Genomic DNA, 16,102 nt, shown 5'->3' on the forward strand with positions numbered 1-16,102 from the left:
ATGGGACCACGACGCCAGTGCTGGGAGCCCCCGGGGATCCCACTGCAGATAGGGAGGGGAACAAGGAAACAAAAACAGCTCTGCCCTGAGAGAGGGGAAGGGTCACTTGGGATGCCAGACCCCAGATCCCATTTTACAGCTCCCCACCCCTATAAGCCCTGACCAGAGCATCAGAGAATGTGCCCCACATCCCACCACCGTGATAAGAAGCCACGAATAAGATGATCAGTGGACAGCAGCTGCTCTGAAGCAGACATCCTGCCATAAGGTCTGCACAATGGCAGAGGGGATGGGGACATCCCGTTATGAGGTCCGCACGATGGCAGAGGGATTGGGGACATCCCACTACCAGGTCTGCATGCTTCCAGTGAAGCAATAGTATATTACTTGGAGGTAGACTCAGATTATTTAAAAAATGAATATTACAAACCACAATTCACAACCAAATGTTTTAAAACAGGTTCTACATAATATCAGCTAAGAAGATGAAATGGAATAATAACAAATGTACCATTAAACTCAGGCAAGGCAGAAAGAAAGGGAAAAAACAGAACAAATGGAAAGGGGCATTCAGAGCAGCATGGAAGGGGGACCCAAGGCAAAGAGGGAGAAAATGCAAAGTGTCTCTGGTCTCTAGAGGAGTGGGAAGTCCCCAGTGGAGCAAGGTAACCATAGCAACAACAAACTTCAAACCCAACCGGGTTCCTGACTAGGTCAGCACAGGCCCTCACCCTAGGCGCCCAGAAGGCAAAAATTCCACAAATAGTGAAACAAAATCAGCAAGTCTAAAATGGCTGTAATCGGATTTGTAGATGGAGAAGAGAGAATGGGACAAAAATAATATTTGAAAGAATGATCACTACGAATTTACCAAAATTGGTGACAACAAATCACAAACCTAAGAAACTAAAGAACACCAAGAAGGATGAACAATGACAGCACCAAAAACAACACCGAGACACACCACATTCAAACTGCTGAAAACCAGACAGAAAGAAAATCCTGAACACAACCAGAAAGGCGGTGAACATGAAGCATTCCCCGTGGAGAAACAGGGATAAAAGTTATGGAATACTTCTCATAGAAATTATGCAAGCTTTCTTTCGTATGTTTGTTGACCACGTGTACGCCTTCTTGTGAAGCGTCTGTTCACGTCCTTGGCCCACTTTTTAATGGGGTTGTTTGGTTTACTCTGGTAAATGTGTTTAAGTTCCTTGCAGACTCTGAATATTAGACCTTTGTCAGATGGATAGATTGCAAACATTTTCTCCCATTCTGTCAGTTGCCTGTTCACTCTGATGATAGTTTCTTTTGCTGTGCAGAAGCCCTTTCGTTTAATTAGATCCCATTTGTCAGTTTTTGCTTTTGCTGCCATTGCTTTTGGCATTTTTGTCATGAAGTCTTTGCCCGTGCCTATGTCCTGAATGGCACTGCCTAGATTTTCTTCTAGGGATTTTATAGTTTCAGGTTTTACATTTAAGTCTTTAAAACTCAACATCACTGATCATTAGAGAAACACAAATCAAAGCCACAATGAGATACCACCTCACACCAGTCAGAATGACTATTGTCAAAAAGTCAGTAAACAACGGATGCTGGCGAGGTTGCAGAGAAGAAGGAACACTTTCACGCAGTCGGTGGGAGTGAAAATTAGTTCAGCCATTGTAGAAGACAGTGTGGCGATCCCTCAAAGACCTCGAGGCACAAATGCCATTTGACCCAGCAATCCCATTACTGGGTATGCACCTAAAGGAATATAAATCATTCTATTTTAAAGATACGTGCATGTGTATGTTCACCATGGCACTATTCACAATAGCAAAGACATGAAATCAATCTAAACGCCCATCAGTGATAGACTAGATAAAGAAAATGTGGTACATATACATCATGGAACACTATGCAGTCATAAAAAGGAATGAGATCATGTCCTTTGCAGGGACATGGATGGAGTTGGAAGCCATTATCCTCAGCAAACTAATGCAGGAACAGAAAACCAACTGCTGCATGTTCTCACTTGTAAGTGGGAGCTGAATGATGAGAACACATGAACACCTGAGGGGAACAACACACACTGGACCCTGTTGGAGAAGGGGTGAAGCGGGAGGGAGAGCACCCAGAACAATAGCTAATGCATGCTGGGCTTAATATCCAGATGATGGGACGATCTGTGCAGTAAACCACCATGGCACACGTTTACCAATGTAATAAAACTGCACATCCTGCACATGTTTGGGGAAACTGAAAAGTTGAAGAAAAAAAAGAAGTTATGCAAGCAAAAAGACAAGCAACATCTTTAAACTGCTAAAAGAATAAAAAGCTCTCAGAATTCTACATCTATTGAAAGTATCCTTCAAAAATGAAGGAGAAAGAAAGACTCTCCCAGGTAAACAAAACTGAGGGCATGCACTCAGCAGACCTGCCCTATGAGAAATGGTGAAAGAAGTTCTCCAAGCAAAGGGAGTATGATATAGGTCAGAAACATGGAGCGAAAAAGGTATAAATATCTTAAGAATGGAATAAACGAAGATAACATATCTATTTTTTCTATTTTTAATTGCTCTGAAAGATCAATGACTAAGCAATAACAGTGCTATGGTTGGAATGCTGGTGTCCCCTGTACAACTCATTTTTTGAAATCCTAACCCCTGAAGTGGTGTCATTAGGAGGTGGGGTCTTTGGCAGGTGATGAGGTCATGAGGGTAGAGGAGCCTTCATGAGTGGGATTAGTGCCCTCATAAAAGGTACCCCAGAGAGCTGCCTTCCCCTTCCACCATTGAGGACACAGTGAGAAGCTGCTGTTGGTAAGCCAGGAGGTGGGCTCTTACCAGATGCCAAATCTGCCCATGCCTTGATCTGAGACTTCCCAGACTCCAAAACTGCAAGAAATAAGTGTTTGTGTTTAGAAGCCACCAAGCTGATGGTATTTTGTTAGAGCAGCCCAAACAGACTAAGACAAATAGTACCAATGAATTGTGTGTACAACATGGGAAATGGAAATGCATGGGAACAACAGTGGCACGGGGATGGCAGAGCAGGGTGGGGACATCCTGCCATAAGGTCTGCACAATGGCAGAGGGGATGGGGACATCCCGTTAAGAGGTCCACACGATGGCAGAGGGATTGGGGACATCCTGCTACCAGGTCCGCACGATGGCAGAGGGGTTGGGGACATCCCGTTACGAGGTCCGCACGATGGCAGAGGGGATGGGGACATCCCGTTAAGAGGTCCACACCATGGCAGAGGGATTGGGGACATCCTGCTACCAGGTCCGCACGATGGCAGAGGGGTTGGGGACATCCCGTTACGAGGTCCGCACGATGGCAGAGGGATTGGGGACATCCCGCTACCAGGTCCGCATGCTTCCAGTGAAGCAACAGTATATTACTTGGAGGTGGACTCAGATTATTTAAAAAATGAATATTACAAACCACAATTCACAACCAAATGTTTTAAAACGGGTTCTACATAATATCAGCTGAGAAGATGAAATGGAATAATAACAAATGTACCATTAAACTCAGGCAAGGCAGAAAGAAAGGGAAAAAACAGAACAAATGGAAAAATACAAGACAACTGACAAGATGGTAGTTATTACTCTCGTTCCATCAATAATCCTTTTAAATGTGGGTGGTCAAAGCCACCAGTTAAAATGCAGAGAACGCCAGACTGGACAGAAATAGGCAAGCATCAAATACAGACTGTTTACAAGAAACCCATTTTAAACATGAAAACATACATCTGCCAGGAGTAAACCAAGGAGAAGGAATACTATGCTAACACCACCTGAAAGAAAGCTGGAGTGAAACATCGATTTCAGGCCAAGTGGACTTCAGAACAAGGAGATTCTACACTGACAAACAGGTACACGTGCCAGGAAGTCAGGACGATCCTAAATATCCACTGCCTAACAACAGAACTTCAAATTACATGAGGCAAAAACTGCCAGGACTGAAAGGAAAAATTGACAAATTCACAATGAGAGGAGGAGGACTCTATTCTGCACTCTAGGAAATTGATAAAACAAGTAGGCAGAAAATCAGTAAGGCTACTGATGACCTGAGCAGCATTATCAACCAGCCACCCTGACTTCACGGACACTCCAGGACGCTGCAGTCGGTAACGGCAGAACGAGCATCGTTCTCCAGTGCACAGAGGCGCTCGCGAAGTCAGACCATCCAATGAAAACATGTAACTCACGAAACTTATGTTCTTGAGGCATAGTGGAATTCAAGTGGAAATCAATAACAGCAAGACATCTGGAAAATCCCCAAATATTTGGAAATTGAACAACACATGTCTAAATAATCTAAAATCAAAGAGGAAGTCTCAAAAAAATTAAGCATATAAATATACATAATAAGTGAATATATAAATAAAAACATAAAACATGAAAATATGTGAGTTGTGTTTAAAGCAGCACTGGACTTTTAGACCATCACAAGCACAGAGTAAAAAGAAGAAACTGTACCATTATTCACCAAGGCTGCAAACTTAACTACCTTCTCAGCTTCACTGTACCTCAAAGGAAGATGCGGCAGTCATTTATTCTCCTGAAGCAGAACTTCAGAATCACTTCATCTTCTAAGGTAGACCTTCGAGAGAGCGCACAGTCCACTTTTCAATGGTAACCTGTCGTCCTCAACAAAGCAAACCACATCCAATGTGCCCACAGGTAGAGTCTGGGTTTGGACAGTTAGTACATTTTCTTCTCTGAATGGCTTACTATAGAATTGATTTTTTTTGGTAAATAAACAAGGATGTGATTCCCAAGCAGCCAGCACCCCTCCCGCTACAGCATAGGGTGGATTGATCTGTCCCAGGTGGACTCTGGCTGTGGAAGGACACCCTTAGATTTTCTGGCTTTGCTGGCCTTCCCCAACAAATGTTTGTCACTGCATAGAATATTCCGGGGCCACTTGTGGTGCTTCAGACACACAAACCCAAGAAAGGCTAGTAATTAAAACTCCCCAACAATAGGGCTGAGTGAAACACACTCTTCATCTTTAAGGAGGAATAACCTGTCTTGGAAGGAGAGTCGTCAGTTCCTTCTGTCAAGAAATAAAGCATCTGTTTCCACCCGAAGAAAGAAGAGGCCTTCGATCCAGAAACTTCGCTCTAGCAGAGACTGACTGCACAGTGGTGGCCACGGACATCTTGTAGTGTCAGAGTATTTTTAGGGTCTGAACAGTCTGTTGTAAAATGTCTTTGAAATTGTACCAACTTTTAAGAATCAGATTTCAGGTCAAAACCTGGATTTCTGGCTTTGCTTGAAAATTCAGAAACCCGACAGCGCCGAGCCTGCAAGGAGCGGAACGAACCCAGCAGCGGCGGCCGCTGTCCTTGGCCAGGTGGGCTGCGGGTTTGCGTGCCCCCAGCACATACTGCCATGGCCTCCCTGGCCCTGTGGGCCTGCTGGCCGCTGACCAGGGGCTACAGTGTCTCTCCTCCTCCCCACACCCGGGGGATCTGGCTCCTCAAGCCCCGCTGAGCCATGAATTCCGGACACCGTGCAGCCGGGCTCCGGCTGGACCTGCCCCTCCACCAGCTCCCCTGCTGCACTGGCCAGGACCATGCTGACCAGCACAGCTCCTGCAGCTGCTGCCTGGCAGGGCGGCAGCTCGGCCTCGGAGCTTTTGAGTGACTGGAAAAGGCGTCCCTCCTTCTGATGGATGCAGCCCTTGGGGCCCTCTAGGGCTGGGGAGTGAAATTCGAGGGACACATGAAGGCCACCCCCACACCATGCCCAGTTTCAGGCTTCCAGTGAGCAAGACAGACAGAGTCTCCAGGGTGGGAGCCGCTTCCAGATTTTTCTTTTTGAGACAGGGTATCACTTTGTTGTCCAGTCTGGAGTGCAGTGGTGCAATCTCAGCTCACTACAGCCTCCACCTCCTGGGCTCAAGCCATCCTCCCACCTCAGCCTCCCAAGTAGCTGGGACCACAGGTGCACACCATGATGCCTGGCTAATTTTGTATTTTTTGTAGAGATGGGGTCTCATCATGTTGCTAGGCTGATCTCAAACTCCCAAGTTCAAGCAATCCACCTGCCTCAACCTCCCAAAGTGCTGGGATTACAGGTGTGAGCCACCACGCCCAGCCTGCCTTCAAATTTTAAATCTCCCTGGTGATGCCCTCTGCACACGAGCCCCACAACTGTTGTCCCAGGGTTGATGGATATTAACACAGCATGACCAGGGGGCTCTGGGGGTGAGAGCCCCCATTACCCTGGAAGTAATGTCTCCACAGGAATGACAACAGGGGCTCTAGAAAGGCTGGGAGACACAGGGGTACTGGGTTCTTGGCGCCGGGCTCCACGCCGTGTGGGTGGTGAAGGAGCCAGGCAGAGCCACCTCGGAACCCCAGCTGTCACTGACCACGGTCACAAGTAAAAGCCAGATGACCAGGGCAACATCTGAGACAGGGGCCTGTTCTGCCCAGGCCCTGCGGTTCTAGAAGGTTTAAGTCAGCAGGGAGAAAGGGAGAACAAAGAACAGCAGACTTGAATACAACTTCCCCTTCCCACCCTCTGTCACTGAACATCCCTTAAACCCCCCTCCCAACTGACCATGCTTCAGCAGGAGTTTGATGACCGAGGGGCCTGGAGTCTGTTCTGAAGACATTTCGTTCCTGCATTTTGGTTGACAAGATGAATGGTCCTCCCAGACCTCCAGGAAGCTCGAGGACCTCTCACTGAAGCCTCTGACACTCTTTAAAGGGCTGGGTTGGTAAAGCGATGGCAGGTGATCCTCACACAGCCCCGGGGAGGCGTTGCAGCCCCTGAACCAGCGGAGCTGAACCGCATAGCCCCAAAGGCATCTCCTCCCCGCAGCTGACAGCGATTCACTGAAAGAAAAATCACTCACACCTGTAATCCCAGAACTTTAAGACGGTGAAGCAGGAGGATAGTTTGAGGCCTGGAGTTTGAGACCAGCCTGGGCAACATGGCAGGACTCTGTCTCTATAAAAATTGCAAAAATTAGCCAGGTGGGGTGGCACACACCTGTGGTCCCAGCTACTTGGGAGGCTGAGGTGGGAGGACCACCTAAGCCCAGGAAGGCAAGGCTGCAGTGAGCTATGATGGCACCACTGCACTCTAGCCTGGGTGACAGAGCAAGACCCTGACTCTAAAAAATAATACTTTAAAAATTTTAAAAAGAAAAATCAGCCTTGCTCAGAGCTCTTTGTAGATGCCACTGATGGAAGCTCAAATTCCACAATCCTTTCCCTTTGCAACAGTCACTGCCTCGCAGGCAGATCTCGCCTCAGAACAGGTGTGCGCCTTGCCCTGGACGTGCGCACTCCACCCATTTGGGTCATGACCACGTCCAGCTAATCAGAAACTCCTCCAGCGGAGGAAGCTGTCCTTGTTTGTCGCTCCCCCAGAGAGTGGCTCAGCCCCTGAGGGTGTGGCCAGGCCCTAACTGATGTGTAAGAGGGAACCTGGGCTGAGAGACGGCTGCAGCCAGGACCCCGTCCAGCTGGTGACCTCAGTGCTGTTCAGGGTCCCCTCCCATACAGCCCACTGCTGCCTGTGGACTCTCAGAACACAGGGCGCCCAGCAGGAGACAGGGCGTGGAAGGGAGCCCAGTCAATGCGGCCAGGACGGTGGGGGTCATGTGCACACAGCTGGCACCACCCCAACCTGCCCACATCCCGAACAGCAGCAATGATGGCCTCTCATCCTCTGTCCCCCTGCTAACTCCTCAGCCCAGAAGATGCCAATGAGCCAGACATGGCCCCTCGTGTGTCCGAGTAGAACTTCAGGGAAGAGGGAGTAAACCCAGTCTCTAAGCGCCTGCCCCTGCTTTGCGCCTCATCAACCACCAGGGCCCATGGCCTCGGTCAGCGCCACCAGCTGGGAGCAGAGGCAGACGAGCTTTCCTGTTAGAGCTGGGAAAGGAGCAGGGGAGGTAGGAGAGGCAGGGCTGGTTTTATAACATTTATGAAATACACACGTGGAGAAGGCGTCTCAGTCCATTTGGGCTGCCATAACGAAATCCCTCAGACTGAGTCATTGGAAACAACAGAGACGGGTTGCTCACAGTGCTGGAGGCCGGGAAGGCCAAGGTCAAGGGGCCAGAGGCCTCCATATCTGGTGAGGGCTCTCGGGTGCACCCTGTCTCTGCATCCTCACAGGGAGAAGGGACAGGCAGCTTCAGTAGGTCTTGTATTAGGCCGTTCTCACGCTGCTGTAAGGAAACACCTGAGATTGGGTAATTTATAAAGAAAAGAGGTTTAATTGGCTCATGGTTCCACAGACTGTACCGGAAGCATAGTGGCTTCTGCGTGGCTTCTGGGGAGGCCTCAGGAAACTCACAATCGTGGCGGAAGGTGAAGGGGAAGCCGGCATATCACATGAATGGAACACCAAGGGATGGGAGGTGCCACACATTTTTAAACAACCAGATCTCATGAGAACTCTGTCACAAGAGCAGCAGCAAAGGGCCGGTGCTAAACCACTCATGAACAATCCACGCCATGATCCAATCACCTCCCACCAGGCCCCACCTCCAACACGGGGGATTACAATTCCACGTGCGATTTGGGGGGGGACACGGATCCAAACAAATCAAGCCTCTTTTCGAAGGCCACAGATCCCATTCAGAGGGCAAATCCCCACGACCTCATTCCCTCCTGAAAGCATCACTCTTCAGAAGCAGCAGGTCAAAGGACAAGACCAAAAAACCCAACTGTGCTGTGCCTCAGTCTAGGCCACAAACACAGGCCGGGGTCCTGCCCTATGGCCCACGATTTTGTGACTTTGGTGATCTGTTCACCCACTGGCAGGGACACATCAAAGGCAACTTTTCCTGTGGACCAGTGTCTAGCTCCCGGTACACCCACTCAGGCCCTGATGCAGGGTTGCTGTGGGAGGTTTTGGTTGCGGGCACAGCCTAGAGACGCCCCTCGCTCTGACACGGCCCCAGGCCAACCTCAGCTCTGCCCTGACTGGAGGGGCCGGGATGATCAGCATTTTTCATGTATCTGTCAGCCCGTAGGTATATACTATTATTATTTGTCAATTAAAAATAAAGTATTTTGGTTTGGGTGGGAGTTGAAAAAACAAATTAACTTTAATTTGAAAATCAGAAAAGAAATGGGGTCAGGAACACAAGACCCACGATAAGGAGGACGTCAGGACTGGCAAGGCGCCCCCCTCACTGTCCCTGGGGGTCCTCCGCAGGCCACAAGGAGGGCAAGGGAGCCTGTCAGGCATTCTCTGCACCCTGCGGCCTCGCTCTGGGAGTCCAAGGTCCTCAGAGGCACGGATGTGGAACCACAGAGCTGACAGGGTGGACTCTGCTGCAAGTACCTCTTCTCTGCACAGCCACCACCCCCCATTTTCTGTGGTTGGGTGCTGACCTCACAAGGGGGTCATGTGATGCAGGTCTGACCAATCAAGCCACTCCATCCCATTCCCAGTGATTGGTTCTGGGACAAACATGTGACCCACTGTGGCCAATCAGAACTAGGCTGGGACTTGCACAGGGAGTGCCAGGAAAGAGCCTCCCTCTCTATCCAGGACCCTCAGAGCTGCAAGGGGGTACCCGTCGCCCTCAGGTGTCCATGCTGGGGGAGACCTGGGTCCAGATGGGGGCTGGGCAGCGGGTCAGAGCCAGGACAGGAGGTGCCACAAAGTGGGGGTATGGGGTCACAAGACCAAGCCAATGCAGAAGATCAGCCGAGGCTGAGCAGAAACACCTGCTACCTCCACTGAGCCTGGAGCCTGCCGCCCCTGATCCCCCACCTTCTCGGAACTTAAGTCCGTTTTACTTATGGGAGTTGAAGCTGATCTGCTATTCTTTAAAAGCTTCCTCTCTGTAACTGTGTCATTTGAAGAATATTACACAAATGGAAGCATTCAGCCGGGAGCATTTTGAGACCAGCCTTTTGCACTATTCTCTTGCAATCTGTCCAAGTCGTTATGTCATCAGATGGGAGCCGTCCTGGTGCTCACAGTCAGGCGAAGCTGTTCTTGTGGTGAACCCACACTTTACGGAACACCTGAATCACACAGAGCCATCTGTGACATGATGAAGCAAGACAAAAACAAGAACAACTGTGATCATATCCGATTACAGACAAAACACGGGCATGTTCCAAACCACAAAACAACGTTCCCTCTATCTTGGCCAGTGTGAGAGACTGCAGCCTCAGTACCAAGCACAGCCACAGCCTTGCTCTGCTCTTCTTAACTTCTAAGAATTGTTAAGATGCCTGTCTTCATCCATTTTTAATACCACAGATTGGGACCAGGCACAGTGGCTCGCACCTGTAATCTCAGCACATTGGAAGGATGAGGCAGGCGGATCACTTGAGGTCAGGGGTTCAAGACCAGCCTGGCCAACATGGCAAAACCCTGTCTCTACTTAAAAAAAAAAAAAAAGCCAAGCATAATGACGGGTGCCTATAATCCCAGCTACTAGGGAGGCTGAGGTGGGAGGATAGCTTGAACCCAGGAGGTGGAGGTTGCAGTGAGCTGAGATTATGCCACTGCACTCCAGCCTGAGTGACAGAGTGAGACTCCGACTCAACAACAACAACAAAAAAGGAATACCACAAACTGGGAAATTTATAATAAACAGAAGCATATTGGCTCACAGTTCTAGAGTCTAGGAGTCCAATATCAAGGTGCTGGCATCTGGTGAGGACTTTCTTGCTGTATCATAACAAGGCAGAGAGACAGAGAGGAGGTAAACCATCATAATAGCATGAATCCATTCATGAGCTGAACATCTCTTAACAGTCCCACTTCCCAACGCTCTCACGTGAGTTTTGAAGGGGGCAAACATTCAAACCATAGCAATGCTTAATCACAGAAATACCCCCCACTTCCTCACAGCATCTAATTTAGAGAAACTCCACTTCGCAAGTCACTTAACACAGGTCCAAGTCCTACGCTAAGTCCTTTTGATGCTTTCTTACTGAGAAGTCCACACTTCCCCAAGGTATGTGTTCTCCCTCACCACAATACATCAATAAACTGAGTTTATTAAAATACACACCAAGGGGCTCTCCCACACGCACATCCTGCCTCCATCTCTCTTGGGAGCACCAGGTAAGGGTCCAGGGAAGACAGCCCACTAGCATGTGACCCCTCTGTGTCTCTGACCCCTGGGGTTCTGCATCCTCATCCAGGCTCTCAGCGATCCGAGCAGCATTTGAGAAGAATTCTCCTCATTGGCTTTTAGGGCATCTGGCACCCCCAGGCCCCCCAGAAAGTACATGCTCACATCATGCCTTTCGTTGGAAACACCTATCTTTCCTTAGGGAGGCGGGGGTGATATTGCTCCCAGTCTTTCCATCCTCTGAAGAACTCTCCTTAAATCTCAAGTTACCATTCTCTGAAGTTAAAATTCACGGGTAGAGCAGGTTTCACTGGCTCTGGATGTGTGTTTATTGAACCTTCTGGACTCAGGTTTTCCGAAATCCCCCACCTAGAATAAGAGGCTTTTCATGACTGGAATCTCAGAGGCCAAACCCACATTGAGCCCCAGCCCATCTGACTTGTCCCCCTCACACCCGACCACACTCAGACGTCCTCCCTCCATCTTCTACCTGTGAGCTGCCATCTGCCTCCCCCAGACACAAAGAAGGACTGCAGAGGAGGGTTGTTTCTCCTCTATCCTGGGTGAGTCTGCTGCCCCCAGGAGTTTGCACCCTGGGTTGATGAGTTTATAGAGCAGCCATTACCAATGCTAAGTGTGATCAACACCAGATGTGTTGTTATTTGCGTAATGAATATTAGAAGTGGGTATCTACGGGTGAAGTTGCTAACTTATTACAAACCATTACAGGTCTTAGAAAAGCACTTCTGTTAGCGATGAGGGGAGTTTCTAATATATTTTGGGATATGTCCCCAACCCTGAATGTACAGGTAGAGGAAACACAGGCCTACTGGCCTGTGCCCACAGTCCCCACATGGCCCTGTTCAGCCTGTGGATCAGAGGATGGCTAAGCATGGTGCTGCCTAAGAAGAAAAGACCCTGCCCTAGGACTTCCCTTTTCCTTCCTCTAGTAAACCCTTCCGGCATGGTGACGCTGGGTCAGGTTTAAAGAAGGAGATCAGGATCTTCCTGGGCTTACAGAAGAGTTTGATATGGGCCATTCTGTGTTTGCCTCCTAATGAATGTCCGTGTATATGGCAGAATTGGTCCAGAGTTGCCTTATCATAGATTTGTATGCGAACACATAACCGTCACCACTTCAAATTCTCTGGATGTAACTACCGTCCGCCAGAAATAATCTAATAGTTGTCCAAGGACAGATTTATTCAGGCCCTTTAACAACTGTCTCCACTCCAGGAGGGCTTCCTGCGAGGCTGTGGCCAGCGACTCAGCCCCATCAAACATGCCGGGACAAAACTGCATGTGGAGATGGGATTTTGTGGCTCCAGTGAGGGAAGCTTCTCAGATACTCTGAAAGAGGTTTCTGGAACTGGGGGAGGATGGATGGCAGATTTAGTTTGAAGTGAAATTAACCAGCAAGAGTTGATGGGATGTGACTCCCGGAACTCAGGCGAGAACGCCAGCTCCTTACAATTTCATTTCCAGAGCATCAGAACTGCCAAGAGCCTGGGGTTCCCTAAGGACATCTCATCTCCCTGGATCTGGGAATAGCTTCCGGATGCCTGGGCTCCGGACAGGTGTGTGGTGCAGTCCTCACTAGCCCACGAGGTGGTGTCTCCATGGGGCTGCCTCAGTTTATTCCCCCAGTGACCGCTCACTGAGCAGCCATGTCACTTCAACCCCAGGTGCTGCATCATCTCACCTCATCCCCTGCTGCCCCCGAAGTGGGCGCTGTGACCACTCCATCCTGCAGATGAGGAAGCTGAGGCCCAGAAAGCTCAAGTGGCTGCCAGGAGCACTCATGGGCACGGCTGCCTCTCTGCCCGCATTCCTCCCATGACACCTCCCAGACCGGGAGTCACTAAGTGCCTCCAAACAGATGACAGCACCTGTAAGACACCCAGAGCAGGAGAGGAGAAACCTCTCATCTGAGGATGCACCGTTGAAAAGGAAAATGCACCGCAAGTCTGAATGGTACCTCTGCAGAGGCACGGTTCAAACCAGGCTCTCTGGAGAGTGGGATGCTTCTGCAAAGAGAGAGATTGTGCTTTCCAGCATTTCATGCAGAATCTTAAGTCAACGAGGGGCTTCTGATGGATACTCTATCCTGTTCAGAAACCCGGTGAGCTTCCTGAACCTGGCTGGTGCTGCCTGGCTTTCGGGCAAGAGTGTGGGAAGAGGCTTATATTAGAGTCAGACCCTGGGACTTAGGACTGTGGGTGAGCCCAGCATCCCCACGGATGGGATAAAAGGGAACAAATGCTGTCGAGCTGTGTTTGAGGAGAACATTCTTCTTGTAATTAGTCCCTCAACTTCTAACAGCATCCAGAATGAAAAGAACAGGCCAGAACAGTGGTCTGCATAACCACGCTTGTTTCAGTGCACACTCAGACACTGCCTTCTGTAAATGCTTCGCCTTCAGGCAACCTGCACCAATGCAAAAAAGACTAGATTTCTCCCGGTGTCATTATTCAGCTGAAACGTTGTCTCATCCTGAAGCTGTGAAAATGCCCAACTTCCTTTCTCGTCTCCAGCACTCTCAATGAGTCCTTTCGCGTTTCCACTCAATGGTTCCTCAGCTTGGCTGAAACGAGCAGCAGCTTCCTAAAGACATTGGAGCTAAAGCTTTTTTTATTTTCCAAAAAGGAAGGGAAGTAATCTTTCAAGAGCTTGAACACCTGACCTGGCCGTGCCCCACCATCTCATTCCCTTCCTGATTCAACTGTGGCCCTATCAGCTGCAGTTTCAAAATGGCAACACAGACCCCAGACCCCAGAGATTCCCTCCTCTCCTAACCAAGTACAGACCCCAGACCCCAGAGATCCCCTCCTCTCCTAACCAAGTAACAGTAACCACCTGCCTGGTGCACAAGAGACCATATCATGTGTGCATTCATATAGTCACACGACTGTGATTTACTGGGCAGCTTTTTCGTACTAGGCACTGTGCTGACTGCCCAAAAACGGGCTACAGGGTCATGATACTGGGCTCCATGTGTGACCACAGCTGTTTCTGGGAAGAGCAGAGCTGGAGTAGTTTCTCAGTCCTTCTAGTCCCTATTGTCCAGGGCCTGGGAAAACCCAGCCTTATGCGCCACCTGCACTCCCACACAGGAACAAGGCACTGGACCCAGGTCATGAACATTCAGACCCTGATGTGATCTTACCCGTGGAAGTCACGGCCATCGGGGGGTGGGGGTGATCAGAAAACTCCTGTTTCCTTATCTAGTTGTCTCTCTGTAGCAGATGACATTGAAATGATATAGACTGAAAGATGAGAATCTGTAAAAAAACAGAACAGAAAATTATGTTGGTTTGTTTCAAGTTGCCTTTCAATCATTCTCCTTTTTTCTCATTCTGTGTTGAGAATGAACTTAACACTTGATATAGACACTAAGAGCTAATACACTATGTGCACAGAGCAAATGTGAAATAAGATACGGCTCTCCAAAGAGCTTAGAATCTAATCAGATAGATAAGAAAGACACAGCCCCACACAACACAAGGGATAATGTGCATGACAATGAACGACCTGGGCCAGGTGTGGCCCTGCAGTGATGGAGGAGGGAGACCAGCTGGTCTAAAGACATGAGGAGGAGGTTGGAGAAGACAAGATTATCTGGAACTTGAAAAACGATGAGCGTCTGTTGGTGTGGCTGGAACCGCATGCAGTCCCCCTTCTCCTACAACTGAGCCTCATTTTCCTTGGTGAGCCACCCATCTCATCATTCTATGTGTTTAGCAGGGCTGATCATTTTCCTGGATCTAAGATGCTCATGTGACTCACACCTGGCTAACTGCATCATCCAAATCCTTACCAGAGAGACTCAGGGACAGACATGTAGGCTTGGGCGGACCAGTGAGACTCTGTCCTGAATTTCACTGAAACTGTCAAACAAGAAGAATTCTGGGCTTTCTAGGAAGATGCAAATACAGTCGGCCTTCTGGGTCTGCAAGAGTCTGCATCTGTGGATTCAACCAACCACAGGCAGAAAATTTTCAAAAAAGAAAAAAAATAATACAACAATAAAAATCACAAATTTTTAAACTATAGTGTAATAACTATTGACGTAGCATTTACATTGTATTAGGTACTATACATAATCTGGAGATGATTTAAAGTATACAGGAGGATGTGTGTGCATTCTATGCAGATCCTATGCCAGGAGGATGTGTGTGCATTCTATGCAGATACTATGCCATTTGTATAAGGGACTTGAACATCCATGGATTCTGGCATCCTTGGGGGCTCCTGGAACCAATCCCCTGAGGATACTGAGGGACAGCTGTGTTAGTGAGACTCAGATCCAGGCAGCTATCTTGGTATCACTGGGGACAGCCAAGGCACAAATGAGAAATCAGATCTGCGAGATGGAACAAGACAACATCTTAATACTGTCACTTGAGCCCCTAGATCTAGCCATCCCTGAGGCCATCTCTTCAGATATTTTTGTTATATGAGCCAGTAAATTACAGTTTTTGCAAAAGCTGCTTTGTGTTTTGTTTCTGCCACTTCAGATTGAATTAAAACCAAATAAATCTACCTGATACTTTGCAATGCCATGTAAGAGTCTGTTTGAGGATTGAGAGTTGGAAGAAAGCTCTAGTATTAAGAATAAAGTTTTCCAAACTTGATCTGGATCACCCCCAAGAAAAGGCTCCACATTTAAAAACAGCCCTGGGAACTCTGGCCTAACCACAGGGGCCACTTTGTCTTCCAGAGAACACCGTGTAGCTTGGAGGTGTTTATGGACTGGGCCTAACCACAGGGGCCACTTTCTCCACCAGAGAACACTGTGTAGCTTGTTTATGGGCTGATGTGTCTCTTGACTCTCAAGGGCGTAGGAAGGTGGCGTTTCCCACCACAGGTGCTGGGGGAGCTTGATCTGGCACACACACGGAAACACAGCCCTGCCCGCTTCCTCACACCATTATGAACTTTGAGGCCAACCCCTCATGAATCTGATTCTAAATCTGAAAACACACTCCTGGCTGCTTTGGAAGCGGGGCATCGTCCACAGGGTCTGTGTGTG

General features: G+C 48.8%; 1 long non-coding RNA gene across 3 annotated transcripts in view; it reads right to left on the bottom strand.

The window, feature by feature from the left end:
* LOC119623258 (uncharacterized) overlaps positions 1 to 16,102 on the bottom strand; it is a 146,533-nt gene that overhangs the window by 62,947 nt on the left and 67,484 nt on the right. For all 3 annotated transcript variants that reach the window (XR_012094621.1, XR_012094619.1, XR_012094620.1), the window contains exon 4: positions 14,237 to 14,351. This is a non-coding gene — a long non-coding RNA (uncharacterized lncRNA). The remainder of the gene's footprint in view (positions 1 to 14,236; positions 14,352 to 16,102) is intronic.

Source organism: Chlorocebus sabaeus, chromosome 11 (genome assembly GCF_047675955.1).
Source record: "Chlorocebus sabaeus isolate Y175 chromosome 11, mChlSab1.0.hap1, whole genome shotgun sequence".
Taxonomy (NCBI): domain Eukaryota; kingdom Metazoa; phylum Chordata; class Mammalia; order Primates; family Cercopithecidae; genus Chlorocebus; species Chlorocebus sabaeus.